Source organism: Podarcis gaigeae (assembly GCF_964106915.1).
Source record: "Podarcis gaigeae genome assembly, chromosome: 10".
Taxonomy (NCBI): domain Eukaryota; kingdom Metazoa; phylum Chordata; class Lepidosauria; order Squamata; family Lacertidae; genus Podarcis; species Podarcis gaigeae.
The window spans coordinates 40,673,691-40,688,032 of NC_139686.1; the positions used below are offsets into that span (position 1 = coordinate 40,673,691).

Below are 14,342 nucleotides of genomic sequence, written 5' to 3' on the forward strand. Positions count from 1 at the left end.
TCAATATGTGCTCTTCCGGCAGCTGTCCCAGCGCGCAGAGGAAGCAAAATATAGCCAGTAGTAACACCCTAAGCAGTTGTGGAAACACTGAACATTAGGAAGTATATTAAAATGTCACTCTTGTAAAGAAAAACAAGATTAGAAACAGGCCAACAATTAAGCCCAAATTGCTGTGGGAAAGCTTCTACAAAACTGCAAGGTCTGTGAAGAATTGGTGATACATAGGCCTGTGTGAGTAACACTCCAGAGACTGAATTTTTTAAGACAAACCATATGGTTTAGACCAGATGGTTTTATTTTGGCAGGCAAAATTGACATCTAATGAGGTTCTTTAAACAGGCCTTGTACACACAATGTAAAAGACATGGGTTTGTTTTAATGATGAGAGAGCAACAGTTGTGAGCTGTTATCTAGCATTTGAAATGTGATTCATTTATTTTTCAAATTCACGAATCCTGTTTTTACTGCTGCCACTACCTTTGAAAAGTAGGAGATAATTAAACAAGCCTGTATTCTACAGATACAACAAGGCAGAGTCAAGGCACACACGAAGTGAGTACCCAAAGAAAGAAGGATGGGCAAAAAAGACTTTTCAGGTTTAGATGTTATTTGCTTCTCATCTGTACAGGATACATCAAGTAGGGTTGCCATTTGTCTGGAATTTCCCAGACATTGCCAGGATTCAGCCTTGGAAACAGTGTCTGGATGGGAAATAGCTTTAAATGTCCAGGAAAATCTGGATGTATGGCAACCCATGTTGGAAGTGTAGATTTTGGCGAATTTTCTTTAAAAATCTTCTTTGAGATCTTGCAAAAAAAAAAAAGCAGCTCAACAACTTTTGTGTCCATATTTGTTTCTGAAATATGGCAACCCTACATTAAGACATTATCTGACTGGCATGAGGGCAACTGAGATCAGCAACAAGCTTAGCATTAAGAGAATGTATGAAGTGGGGTTAATGCAAGGAAGTTGGTTATGCAAAGATTTCATCTATGAAGGAGAAATTCTTTTTCTTCTTGAAGATTTATTTATTTATTTACAGAGCAATCCAACCCTCTAGTCCACCATGCTGCAGGGGGGTTGGATGGAGCAGAGGTGTCCCCCTGCCGTGCCAGCCTCTGCTGTTAGCCAGGAAGCTCTGCTGGTGCATCTACCCAAACAGCAGGCAGAAGCCCAAACAGGCAGGTGTAAATCCATAGTATCCCTAGCTACCTCTATTGCCATCACTTGGAGGCAAGCAGATCCATTCTGGGCATCTTCACCACACCAGCCTAACAGCTGGCACACTCACCTGCATTGAGGTCCTGGTCACCTATAGCTGCCAGGCAAGTGTTTAAATTCAAGGCTGCTTTATTTACTTATTTTTGACTATCCAATTGAAGAGGGATTTGGTTTCTAATCAGATTGAACTGCTTGTTACGCGTGGACTGTAACAGCACAGCTTACTTGGCTGCTTGGGAGATAGGTACACACCAAAAAGAGCCTATTCTGCAAAGGAAAGCAGCTGTAAATTCTTAATAGGCTGAGCAACCCTGATTTATTGCCACCATATCATATGTGAAGCAGAGTGTACTAGAGACTGGTCTAATAATGAATCCCATTAATTAAAAACCAATTAAAATGCCAAGATAAACATTACATTTGGTGCTACAAGAACAGTACATGCGAGAGGCATACTTGAATTATGCAGAAATAAATGTCTGTAGAAACCTGGGTGGTTTTGTTTTATTTTGCCTTTAAATCAAGCCATTTGTGAAACTGGCAGCGACAGCAACAATTTGTGTGTGTGTGTTGTATTGGTGGTGTTGATACTATGATGATTATTTTGAGAATGTCTATATTAACTGAATGCTAGACATAAATCAGAATTCTAGGATAAGAAAAACCCTTCAGTTTAAGATAATAGTTAAGTCTTGTCAATCTCTCATGCATCAAAAAGCACTAACGTAAGGCCTCTGCATTAACTTTCAACCTATGTGAAGGCAAGCAGTAAAGTCACTATTAAGTCTTGCATATTGTGCTCACTTACAACTTAAGCCTCACGCACCCACATGCTTCTGCTCTTCCTCTGCACACTAGGGAAATATTGAAGACAGGGTCAGTGCTATATATTCAGTGCTTGTATATTCTGAACTTTAAAATCATACAATCCATCATTTGCAAAACTTATTTTAAAACGTTATGGCCCAGTTTCATGCATATTTAATCAAAAATTGCAACAGAATTTTTTCCTGTACACACATTACATTTGCAGACTTGGTCCCCAATTGGGGTTGCATTGCTAGCATCAAGATGGTATATGAAAGAAGAAAAGTGGTGCTGAAGTACCAAGAGGATATGTAAATATGTACACATATGCAAAAAGGTAAAGGGAGCTTCAGGGAACTTGGGGCATTCCCCCCTCCCGTGAAATGGTTTGCCTTTCAAATATGCCATTTAACCCTACTTAGAATAAACTGTGACAAACTATGGATGTATATGATGTACATGTCATTGTTATTCAAAGTCAAGTGAGGCTTTTCATATTATAAAGGTTAATATTAATTTGTCATTTTAGCTTATTATAGCTCTTCAAACAATTTCCCCTTAATCTGTATCAAAGTAAAGGCTGGGAATGCCATTTAGCACGCAGTGGCCTTTTTTGCAGTTACCACAACTCCTTGCCATGCAAACAGCATTGCACTGTCAGGGCTGTCAGATGGAGAGATAAACATATTTAGCAACAGTGGCTTCCTGCCACCATCTTTAGTCAGCATGAAAAAGAAACCATTAAAGGATGAGTTGTTCCTAAAGTGGTGATGGGAAGTTGTGGTCTCTTGGGAACACATCAGCAAGGACCCTGAAAGAAGGACAAAATACTTGGCTGCATCACATGCAATTAAATGCTTTATAAACCATTTCCAGCTTGCTAATGCACATTACTCATGAATCTCAACGAAGTACACAGTCTTGGTTAAGTAATGCTTGCAGAAAATTAAAAGGCAGCAATGAAGCTGTTGTCATCTCTATTGACCTTTCGGAAGGCAGAGAGCATCCAGAGCACTAGCCAAACTCCAGCATGTGTATCTTCCAGAACAGGAGTGGTCAGCTGTGTTGTCTGTCAAGGGCTGAATTTTTTCAGGGCTCATCTGTTCAGGGTACAAGCCAGAGGTGGGTGGAGACAGAGGCAATGATCTGCAGAGGCAGAGACCAGGAGTGACTTGTCCAGGGGAGCCACTGCTACTTACTGGGAGAGGGAAGTGGCGGTGAGGTCAGGGCTTTACAGACAGCACAGATGTGCCCACAGCACCACCTTGACTCTCCCCATCCTACTAAGCAGTAGTGACTCTCCTGCTGGAAAGCTATTGCTGTGCTCCCACCCCACTGGATCCTGCCAGAGACAAAGTGTTCTGAAATAAGAAATTCAGAATAAAAGAGCACCCTGCTTCAATTGTCACCATGGATACCTCCATTTAGAATTCCCGATCTTACAATCTTGCGCAGGAGGAATAAGCCTCAGTGGGTTTAAGGTTACTTTCAAATATACTGGTGGTGTGGGTTTTTTTGAAGTACAGCATTCCAGTACAGCAATGTTCAAGTGGGTCTGGGGGAGTTGAGAATCTCTATCCCAGATGAACCACCGCTGAGAAGGACTACACCGACCCACCTTATCTCATTCATTGGAGCAGGAGGTGAAGGAAGGAGTTGTAACCACTGAAGGATGTCATACGTCCGGGATTTGGAATGAAGAAGAAGCAGGGTGTGGAGAGCAGGAAGGTGGTGCAGAGTCAAATCACACAGGATTCAGCAAGAGGATAAGTGCAAGATCCAAGGCAGGGGGATACTGAGTGTGGAAAAGAAGCTGGGAAGTCAGTCTTTTTAACTATTTGCAAACCACACTGGAATTGATAAAATGAAGAGTGGCTTATAAATACCTTAAATAAATTCCCTTGGGCGGAAAGGAAGGGGGTGAATCAGGACAGGAGTATTTTGTCTTTAAACAACAATTTAAGACTAATGCTGAAATACCACACATACTTGGGAGCAAGCCCTATTCTACTCATGCATAGGACTGAGCGGAGAAGAATCTTTATGTGGCAATTATGAATGAAAAAGGTCCAGAAAGCAAAGTAAAAAACTGGTTTGGATTATGATGTCATGGATTGAGCAAAGAAATTATAGCTTTGACCGTGAGGTAACTGTAATAATAAGCCTTGAGTAGTTTGTTTTCACAAATACCTGCTGTTTGATCCAAAAGTCTATTCCAGTCTTTGAGCTCTGGATTCGGCTCTTGAGCTGCAGTTCACAGAGCTGGCACCAGGGGGCCATTGAATGCTGAGTAAAGAAGCAAACTAACCCACTAGAAAATGTCTTCTGTTTTATTTGTGGCCCTTTGAAGTAACGTTTGAAGATTCAGTGACAATATTTGTAATAAAGTTAAGTGGGTACAGCTGATTAAAAGCAATGGAGCGATTTTATAGACAGGAGAACACTTCATTTCAATGTAAACACTCTCCCACCAGGGATTCCTGTTTTCCAGTGGTCAGTTCAACGCTTGGAATTTTGCCGAAGGTATCTGAAGAAAGCCGTGAAGATATTTGTCAACTCCAGTGTTCTCCAGGCTTTGCCAGAGACGCCAGACAGGTCATCTTTCTCCCCAGATGAGCACGTTGCCCTGACTCAAGGCCTTGCAGGGTTTACCCAAAGCATTGTCTGACTCCCACTCCCTTGATACAGAATGCCCAGTCCAGAATTAGTGCTGTCAAAACTAAATTGTCCAGATCTCCACTCCTGCCTCTTTTACTCCCATGCTTTTCACGGTTTTCATGACTGGCTTAGTTGCTAAGCCCTGCTGGGTTTCCCCCAGAACTGTAGCAATAAAGAGTGTTCCTGGGGAAAAGAAAGTGCCTTTCCTTCTAGCTGTAGTTCAGTAGGAGAACCAAAGGGCTGTAGTCCAATGGTAGAACATCTCCTTTGCTTGCAGAGAGCCCTAGGCTCAGTCCCCAGCATCTCTAGATAGGGCTGTGAATGCACCCCTCCGTCTGAAATATGAGAGGGCTTCTACCAGTCAGTGTAGCCAGTGCTAAGCTAGATGGAGCAATATTGTGATTCATGTAAGGCAGATTTCCACATAACATAAACTAGGGATTGGGAACTTCAGGCCTGGGGACCAAATGCAGCTCTCCAGCTCTCTCTGTATGAGCCTTGGGACTCTTTCCCCAGACCACATCTCCTCAGCCTAACCCCTCACTGACCCTGCTTCATACCTCTCATTAGTGCTTTTTCTTGGCTGCAGTCTGTTCTTGGCCCCTTGGTTGTCTGGTTGGTGTGAGTAGGTATAGAAACTAGCCTACTGTACAAAGTTTAAATTTACATTCATGGATTTTGCTCACTGTTTCACCTCTGGTGCGCAGCCCCCAGAAGGCTGTCCAGGTGAGAATGTGGTCCCCAAGGTCCATACACAGCACACCTGTAAAGCAGGTTCTCCACCCCACCCCAAATCCTGGGAATCGTGGTTTGTTAAAAGGTATCTCTGTGAGGAGGAAATGGCAGGTCCCTGGATTCCTTGGGCTGCTTTAAATATATTTTAACTGTATGGTATATACATATGGTATATACATACCCTAAGTTTTTTTAAAATCTAAAACTGGGATAGCTCAGTTGGTAGAGCATGAGACTCTTAATCTGGGGGTTGTGTGTTTGAGCCCCACACTGTGCAAAAGATGCTGTATTGCAGGGAGTTGAACTAGATTACTCTCATGGTCCCTTCCAATTCTATTATTCTATGAAAAAGATTCCACACCCCTGACTTGAACCTTATGTGTCTGAAACCAGGAGTCCAGGGCATCAAGTGACTAACTGAGAGAGGGTAAATCATATATGAAGATGGAGCCAGGATACTGTGCATGAGAACTTAGCTCCTGATCTTGGGACTCTGATGATCCCAAACAGTCTCTTCTTAAGCCAGGGCCTGCTATAAAACTCAGATCCACTGCATTCCTTCAGGTAAAGCAGCTTGTTGGCAATATGCCAGTATTTACCTCTGCACCTGCATGTTCCAGATATTTGCAATAATCTGGACTTAGGCATCTAATATATATCTCATCTAGCCATACTTCATTATTCCTGCAATTGCCTTTGCACTCCCCACCCCAAGCTGTCCCTCCTTATATAGCATAGCACTCCTGTTTATCCAGACTCCTAATTACCTGAGCGGTTTGCATACAATATTTGTTAGTCAGATCATAACCATAAATCCAACATTACTTCTGCTTTTAGACACACTCCTTTAAAAAAATATATTCATTTCAGACGACGGCAAAAATCCTAGATAAAGCAGCGGCAGATACTGGGGGAGCAGGTTGGTGGATCAGAGGCAAGCTGATTTATTTGCATATGTAAGAAAATCCCAATTTAACTTGCTGCCTATAAAAAGAAACAATCTTCTGAACTCCAAATAAGCAGCATCTGGGAAGGTCAAGGAATTCATCCTCCGAGAACTCCTCTGTCAAGCATGCCAACAATAAACGGAGAGGAGTTGCCATGGCACCAACACAAAGGGAACATAAATTGGCAAGAAGTGACTAAGGCTGGCTATAGCCGTATAAGGTATTTGAGAAAAGGCATTACTTTGCTACTTGGTATTGATTATAACCAAGATCTCTTTCCCTGTCCGCCCGTTCCTCTCCCCCTATTAATCTTTACAACTCACATATATTTATTTGTCTAAGAAAGGGGTTGTTCCCAATCTGCATGCCAAAGCGAGGGCATGGTAATTAACTACTGCAGCAGGATGTGCACGCACAGCAGCTTAGTCCAGTGGTTATCTACCCTATTCAAACAATCTGATAGGCCGCAGGAATACTGCAGGACTCCAGTGGCTTACCAGCATACTTTACCTTTTATAGTCACAGTGTTACTGGACTCCACTGGAGGAGTCATGGAAGAAACTTGCGTTGAAATCTGGTAGCCCCACCATCCCTATAGCTTTAACAGCCCTTCTGCTTCTCATGCCTCAATGGTATCTCCTTTTCCCCATCCTATAGAACTCTTGCAAAGAGGATGAGAAGTGGGTGTGCTGTTGCCTTTTAACTTAAAAGCATTGCCTCCTTCCCTGTAACTAGTGGTTTTCTTTTCAAACTTCCTGTCCTCTGGGAACCATCACAAAATCACTGTTTGCCTATTGAGTGACTTCAACATTGCAAAGATGATAATTCCAGGGTGGGTTAGGGAGGTGTTTTTTTTTAAAAAAAAACTATTATGAATCACAATCTGATAAGAAATATGAAATTTAAAAAATATAAAGAAGATGAAGGGAAAGTTAAAAAACAAACAAACCCAAGCCTCACAGCCATTACCTCATAAAATACATTCTCATGGGACTGCACAATGAATTACATGTTACAACAAAAACCGACCTGATATAGGAAGAATACAAAACAAATGTTATGAATACCAAATGAAGCCATAGTTCATCAGGACTTGATATCCCTGTGATTGGCCTTACCATATAAGCAATAAATTGCTACCAAATGGAAGTAAAATCCTTAGATGTAGCTGCCCACCCCCCAAGATTCCCTTAATTTATAAATCAGTTTCACAGAACTGAGAATAACCATTGAACCAATTATTTAAAGAAAAACCCAAGACTCCTTCCAGCCCTTTGATATGGTCAAACAAGCAGCTACTAATAGAAAAATTGTAAGTGGTTTACATATTAAATCTATTCAACTCATCAGTAATTGATAGAAGTCACAGTTTGGGATTTAAAGGCACCAGTACACCCATTATGGGACAAGGGTGGCGCTGTGGGTTAAACCACAGAGCCTAGGACTTGCCGATCAGAAGGTCGGTGGTTTGAATCCCCATGACAGGTTGAGCTCCCGTTGCTCGGTCCCTGCTCCTGCCCACCTAGCAGTTCGAAAGCACAACAGTACAAGTAGGTAAATAGGTACTGCTCCGGCAGGAAGGTAAACGGCATTTCCATGCACTGCTCTGGTTTGCCAGAAGCGTCTTAGTCATGCTGGCCACATGACTGGAAACTGTACGCCGGCTCCCTCGGCCAATAAAGCGAGATGAGTGCCGTAACCCCAGAGTTGGTCACGACTGGACCTAATGGTCAGGGGTCCCTTTACCTTTACAGCCATTATGTAAGAAATTACCTTCATTACCTCTTCCTAAACTTTATGCATGTTTGCTGGACCACCTCAAGTGCCAATAGATTTGGGGCTTTTTTTACACCGAATGCCACTCAAGTCTCTGGGGTTTGCCCTTCCTCTGTGCAAAATAAGAGTGTGTCAATCTATAATCTAACATTCCCCTGGGCCTGAGCATCTCTGGAGATGTTTTATAATGAAGCAGTGGTTGCCTTTCAGAGACATTTGTCTACCCTAAATGTTATCATTGAAGACCCCCAATAAACTTCTTAGGAATACAGTTTGAGAACCTCTGAAAAATCTGAACACCCAACTCCCTCTCAATCTAAATATGTTTTGGTTACATCCATGTGGCACATGGAGAAATCATCATATAGAAAGATGGAGATCCTGCTACTGATAATCTGGGATGTAGTTCAAAATTTTGCAGCAGAAAAGGAAGGTGACTGGCCAGACAGGCCATTTTCAAGAAATGTTCTTTATCTTGCAGGCTTCTAAGCTCTCAGTTTGTCCACCATTCTCTGAGGGTACCCTTCCTTTGACATCTGGGGAAGGGGCAGAAAGTATAAGTGATTAATGCTTATTCCTCTTCTCTCTGCTTCTGTACAATGTCCAAAATGAAGCACATGCATCTTCTCAGCTGAGATATGTGTGCATGCTTCTGATGTAGGAATCACTGGTGCATCTTAGTGCAAGGGAAGCTGGCTGTACAATCTCCAGTTCAGATATGATAAAGAATCATAGAGAGCAGGAAGTGTAAGTCAGCCACACTTCCTGTTCCCCAGCATCTTGAATGGTAAAAAAATCATCCTTGCTGATTTTTCATCCGTAATGACTTTGTTCTTTAATAAATCTTTCATTTTTTCAGTGCACGGCCTACAGTATGTAACAATTCTAGAACCCTTTTAAGGCTTTGTAATAGCTGTCAGAATTGTACACGTGACACACACACCTTTCTAGATGAATATAGCCAATGAATCAGCACATACCCCTTTGATCACCCTGCTGTCTATAATGTATATTTCTCATGCTGATCAAGAAGCTGCTTTTGAGTAGCTTTCATTTTGCCTCTTGCTAGAGAAGAAAAACTATACACGATACAGCAGGGAACATGTTATTCCTCTGACACAGACACAGCTGCGTGGGCAGAGCAGCCTCTTAACAGCGAGGATTTTGTAGGCATTAAGAGCCTGCAGAAAAAGATTTGCAACCTTAGTGGAAGAGGAAATGATACATCCATCAGCTGTTTATTATTTACAAGGGAGCTAAAAGCTTTAGTTAGCCCAGCTGGTGGCTGTGCTAAGATGTGCATTTGGAAAAGGGGAAATGGGGTTTAGTTTTAAGGGGAGAAGTAGTGGATGAATGTGGGTCACCTGTCTCCCTCTCAGTCCATCCATCCATCTACTCTGAGCTTGCTCACAATTTTATACATTATTATGTAATGATTGTGGGGTGTTTTCTGTCACACTGGGATTGGGAGCAATGGATAACATACCTTTCTCATCACCATTACAGCCAGTTAGTTTTGCCATTGTTCTACTGGCTATTTGTTATTTATTCTATATCTGGGTTTCCCAACCTTGGGTCTCCAATTGTTTTTGGACTACAATTCCCATCATCCCTGACCACTGATCCTGCTAGTTAGGAATGATGGGAGTTGTAGTACAAAACAGCTGGAGAGCCAAGATTGGAAAACACTATTCTATATTATTTATGTTGTGATTGTGATGCTCTACTATGTTATTGTTACTTATTGTTTGTGAGCTTCTTTGTGATTTGTGTGAATGAAAAGCCGCATAGAAATATAATGAATGCATATGGAAATGGATACGCAATGACTGCAAATGCCCTCGCCCAGGTATATGCCCAGCGACATCTTGCTGTCAATTCTAAGTCAGATCATGGGTCAAATGAGTCAAATATTGTCAACAGTGACTGACAGCAGTTCTTCGGATTTCAGTCTGGGTCTTTCCCCGCCTTTCCAGGAAATGCTAGGGACTGAACCAGGAACCTCCATGCAACGCCAGTGCTCTATCACTGTGCAATGTCACACAGGAGTCTCCCTGGTGTTATTTGAAGCACTGTGACAGTGTATGCCTATGAGACAAGACAGGTGAGCAATCACACTGAAGGCAAATTTAGATTACTGTACTTTAAAATCAGTTTAAGCATCACCCATGAAAGTGAGGCACAAGTTTTTGCCCTCTTGTTCCTGGAGCTCAAGCTACTGTCCGTAGACAACTGAATGGTCACCTCTTCATAGACTTATAAATATGTGGCTTGGTTATATGACTCAGCTAAGCAGGCAAAAGGTCTTCCTGACGAATAACATGATGTTGCATTTATGATTAAAGTTGAGCAATTAAATGTTATAGTAAATAAACAATGGTTCATTACAACACGGCGCTGTTGTTCACTGCTGTTGTTTCTTTGCCTACAAATGTGTTTTGCTTGTGTTACACCCTGAAGGAGTCAGGAACTTTTTACAAAATCAAACATTGTTTTTTTAGGGTACAGAGCAAGTAAAGAAACTCATATTAAATGTAACAGAACTGGGCTTTTTTTTTTTCTTTTCCTAAGAGGAAGCAAAATTAAAGGATTTGATATTGGAGCAAGGGGCAAGCAGAACAGCAGGTGGGGCAGAGGAATATATTGGGAATGATGAGATCTACATTGTTGCTCAAAGTAAAAAAATAACCACAGTCAAACTTGAAAGATCTAGAATAACAAGACGACTTGCTACAAGATGAGCAAGGGCATTACTTGCCAAAAAAAAAAAGTCATGTAGATCTCACCTTCAAGTTATGACCACTTCTTCTTTGCCGATCACTCATAGCTGAGTAAAATTGTCTCCCATGAACATGGTTTTAACAGTGAGTCCGTAAGTGACTGTGGAGGCCAATTCTGGGTCCACACATCCTTCCACAGTGGAGGCATATGTTTTCAGACAGGAGTTGATCATGGTGAGAGTTTGCCAAGCGTGCCTTCCTCTTAGCATGTTTCTCCCTTTTGTCCTGAGTTCGAGCGTCTTCAAAGTCCATGACACCTTTGGTAAAGGCTGTTCTCCAGAATTGCTAGGAGCACAATGTTTGCATAGGAAGGAAAATGGTTGGAGGTGGTGTCATGGCAGGAAAGAAATAGCACTCAAAGATCCATTGAGAGCCAGTGTTAGAGTGCTGGGCTAAGGTTCGAATCCTCACTCGTCTTTGAAGCTTGCTGGGTGACCTTGGGCCAGTCACTGCCTCGCAGCCTAACCTCGCAAGGTTGTTGTGGGGATTAAATGAGGAGGGGTAAACCATGTACACCACATTGAGTTCCCTGAAATGGCAGAGGTATAAACATGTCCATTGGAGTCAACAGTAAGCTCCTAATAAATTTCCCTTCCCAACCACATCAGACTGGCTTGGTGAGACTGGCTTAGCAGGATGAGTTGGAATTGAGGCACCTCCACATTTTGGAGGCACGATTTGTGGTTGCCAGGTTGTCTGAAGTCACATCCACACCATACATGTAAAGGGCATTTAAAGCACATGGCTCCTCCCCCTGCCAAAGAACCCTGGGAACTGAAGTTTACACACAGCTTCAATTCCCAGCACCCTAAACAAACTATAGTTCACAAGATTCTTGGGATGGGGGCATAAATGAATGAATGTTGGTTATTTCATTGCAGGTCCAGTCACAGTGAGACACACACACACACACATACATACAGAAAGAGAGAGAGAGAGAGAGAGAGGCGCTAAATGTAAGATGTGATTAATATACTCAAGCAGACAATGATCTGGATTAGAAATAGCCACAACTTTATCGATTACAGATATAGGTGAATTTTTGGTTCAGTTATTTGGTTTATAACTGTTCCAGTCCCCCCAGACAAAAATAATAATTATTATTTAATTTTTAAAAGGTAAGGGAACTCTGTTCCCCTGAGTTCCTGCTCAAAAAAACCCCTGGGCATGGCCATGTATGAATGTGCATTTACTTTATCTCCGTGGCCATCTAAAAATAGGTTTTGGGGAGGAGTGGAAGGATGTGCCCAGAGCTTTTTCCACATACCTGCCAGTCTGATGAGCCATCACCTACTCCTGTAGGAGGGTAGACCAATGATCCAGCATCTCTCTAGTTGCTATAGAAACGATTTCAGGGTGATAATAAGCCTTCTAACTGCCACACTCAGCCCATCTGTTTCCTCCAAAGTGCCATTTTTGGCAGCTCTTGAAAGGAAATGATGGAGTGAGCTCTAAACACACCAGTAGCAAAAGCCCCCAGGAAGCCTATAAAGTCAAAGGGAGACACTTGAAAACTTCTGGTCACAAGTGGGCAGGGGGAATTCAAAGCAGGCAGCAGGAATCACATGATCGTCTTGGGAAGTTGCCTCAATTTCCCCCCTGTGGGTTGCTGGGAGAATATGTGTTTTTAGGGCTACAAGCTTTTGTCCTTGCACTTGACTAAACATCTAAAGCTCAAGTTGATTCATTTGTGTAGCAGATTTTTATTCATACAATCATAGAATCATAGAGTTGGAAGAGACCACAAGGGCCATCAAGTCCAACCCCCTGCCAAGCAGGAAACACCGCCAGAGCACTCCTGACATATGGTTGTCAAGCCTCTGCTTAAAGACCTCCAAAGAAGGAGACTCCACCACACTCCTTGGCAGCAAATTCCACTGTCAAACAGCTCTTACTTTCAGGAAGTTCTTCCTAATGTTTAGGTGGAATCTTCTTTCTTGTGGTTTGGAACCATTGCTCCGTGTCCGCTTCTCTGGAGCAGCAGAAAACAACCTTTCTCCCTCCTCTATGTGACATCCTTTTATATATTTGAACATGGCTATCATATCACCCCTTAACCTCCTCTTCTCCAGGCTAAACATGCCCAGCTCCCTTAGCCGTTCCTCATAAGGCATCGTTTCCAGGCCTTTGACCATTTTGGTTGCCCTCCTCTGGACACGTTCCAGTTTGTCAGTGTCCTTCTTGAACTGTGGTGCCCAGAACTGGACACAGTACTCCAGATGAGGTCTGACCAGAGCAGAATACAGTGGCACTATTACTTCCCTTGATCTAGATGCTATACTCCTATTGATGCAGCCCAGAATTGCATTGGCTTTTTTAGCTGCCGCGTCACACTGTTGGCTCATGTCAAGTTTGTGGTCAACCAAGACTCCTAGATCCTTTTCACATGTACTGCTCTCAAGCCAGGTGTCACCCATCTTGTATTTGTGCCTCTCATTTTTTCTGCCCAAGTGCAATACTTTACATTTCTCCCTGTTAAAATTCATCTTGTTTGTTCTGCCCCAGTTCTCTAACCTGTCAAGGTTGTTTTGAAGTGTGATCCTGTCCTCTGGGGTGTTAGCCACCCCTCCCAGTTTGGTGTCATCTGCAAATTTGATCAGGATGCCCTGGAGTCCATCATCCAAGTCATTGATAAAGATGTTGAATAAGTCCGGGCCCAAGACAGAACCCTGTGGCACCCCACTAGTCACTCTTCTCCAGGATGAAGAGGAACCATTGATGAGCACCCTTTGGGTTCGGTCAGTCAGCCAGTTACAAATCCACTGAGTGGTAGCATTGTCAAGTCCGCATTTTACCAGCTTCTTTACAAGAATATCATGGGGCACCTTGCCAAATGCCTTGCTGAAATCAAGGTAGGCTATATCCACTGCGTTCCCTTCATCTACCAGGCTTGTAATTCTGTCAAAAAATGAGATCAGGTTAGTCTGACATGACTTATTTTTCAGAAATCTATGCTGACTATTGGTGATCACAGCATTCCTTTCTAGGTGCTCACAGACTGTTTGCTTAATGATCTGCTCCAGAATCTTCCCTGGTATTGATGTCAGACTGACTGGGCGGTAATTATTTGGGTCCTCTCTTTTCCCCTTTTTGAAAATAGGGACAACATTTGCCCTCCTCCAGTCTGCCGGGACTTCGCCTGTTCTCCAGGAATTCTCAAAGATGACTGCCAGAATTTGACAGCTATTATCAGTGGGGCTGAGTATTTTTTATTGTATTATTATTATTTTATTATTGTATTTTTATCAGTGGGGCTGACTACTGAGAGCAGACTTTTAGTTTTCTGGAACGCTTGGTTCTAGGCAGGGCCTTTTTTCCAGTGGGAACTCGCTGGAATTCAGTTCCAGCACTTCTCAGTGGATGCCATTGCCATTATAAGAGAATAAGAGATGTGTTTGTGGTGAGTTCCAGCACCTAT

The 14,342-nt window shown here is 42.6% G+C and overlaps 2 long non-coding RNA genes across 2 annotated transcripts in view; one reads left to right on the plus strand and one right to left on the minus strand.

Annotated features, from left to right (window-relative positions):
- LOC310825673 overlaps positions 1-14,342 on the plus strand; it is a 29,278-nt gene that overhangs the window by 8,874 nt on the left and 6,062 nt on the right. The gene's annotated exons all lie outside the window — the stretch shown is intronic.
- LOC310825719 overlaps positions 3,694-14,342 on the minus strand; it is a 35,772-nt gene continuing 25,123 nt past the window's right edge. The window contains exon 3 of the long non-coding RNA XR_014555482.1: positions 3,694-3,823. This is a non-coding gene — a long non-coding RNA (uncharacterized lncRNA). The remainder of the gene's footprint in view (positions 3,824-14,342) is intronic.